We start from the raw sequence: 1,385 nt of genomic DNA, 5'->3' as shown, positions 1-1,385 counted from the left end.
GATTTCTATCCGCGTTTCGTTTCCACTTTCTCAAGCGGCACGTCGAACGCCACCGGCGGTCGTACGCGATTTCAGCGCGGCACTCGACGTGTTTTAAGTCCTCGTAGGTGATCGAAGATACGTTAATACACGTGGTGGTCGAGTTCCCCCGTGCACCTATCTCACCAGGCACACGATCGTTCGATCGGTGTCCCCGTTACGTTACATCGTTTCACACCCCGACACGTTCACGTGCGAACAGAGGTGTACAGGAGGAGAATATTGTACGATACAATCATATTTCTTTTCTACCGTCGATCATCGAGGCACGGGCCTGAAGCGCCTTCTAAACGCATTCGCATTCTGGAAACGAGAATCTTAATGAAGTATATATCAATCAGAAAAACAATTATCGCAATTTTCACGCGTTGAAACATCTGTAGATACCTCTCTATAGTCCGGATGCGAACGCGTTAAGGATTGCCCCGTTGATTCGTCTGAAGATGTGCAAGCTTTCTACGTTGGTGATAAAAAATCGACTATAAACAATTGGGCGTGTTGCATGATCGGCGCTGTTGGAAATACCGTTTCGCGTAGGGCGTAGAAACGCGACGAGGAGTACAACGGCTGTTTGCTCTTGTTCGTATAGGTTTTACATCCTTCGTCCGCGCGACGGGATCCTCACGCCGATGAACGCCTTTTTATTTCCATCGAGCTCGTTTTTATCTCGCGTTATCGAGGACGAGAACGTACCGAGCGAGACTAGTCGCGCGAAGCAGCGACGATCACCGACCTGAGGACTGTGAAAGGCCTCGTGGACGCGAGTGAACGTCGAGGAGAATCCACGGTCGAGGTCGCGAAACGTTTTCCTCCTCGATCCCTTCTCTTCCGCTCGGCTGGCACGCCGACGCTCGACAGTAGGATTAATTATTACTTGTCGATTAACTGCGCGTAATTGTTGTAGATAGACGTACACGTAAACGCATACGAGATTGATCGGCGCGTCGACATCGACGAGCGCCTCTTTTCCCTACGTTTTCTCCTCTTTTTTGTTTGTTTCCTTCATACGCGCGTCGAGTTCGCGGCTCGTCCCGACGCCAAGGGAGGGTCGCTCGACGGTGGTTTCGTCGAGGTAGACGGATGCGCGAGTAAACGCCAAGCGACGTTCAGACCTGAAACAGCAGAGCGTTTACGCTTGGCGAGGACGCTCGCTCGTCGAGGAGATTCACGAGAACGTGGTATCCACCAGTGGCTCGTACCTTTCCCCTTCGACTCGCGTCAGTGGTGATAGTTGAAGGACAAACCGAAAGGGAACGCTCAGAATGCTCAGAATCGCGAGTTCTAGGATCGATGGATCGGATAGAGCGAAGTAGAGGAAAAGAAATGGAGGAGGAGTACAGTATTAG

Source organism: Xylocopa sonorina, chromosome 9 (assembly GCF_050948175.1).
Source record: "Xylocopa sonorina isolate GNS202 chromosome 9, iyXylSono1_principal, whole genome shotgun sequence".
Taxonomy (NCBI): Eukaryota; Metazoa; Arthropoda; class Insecta; order Hymenoptera; family Apidae; genus Xylocopa; species Xylocopa sonorina.
Note: the sequence above shows the minus strand (reverse complement) of the source record.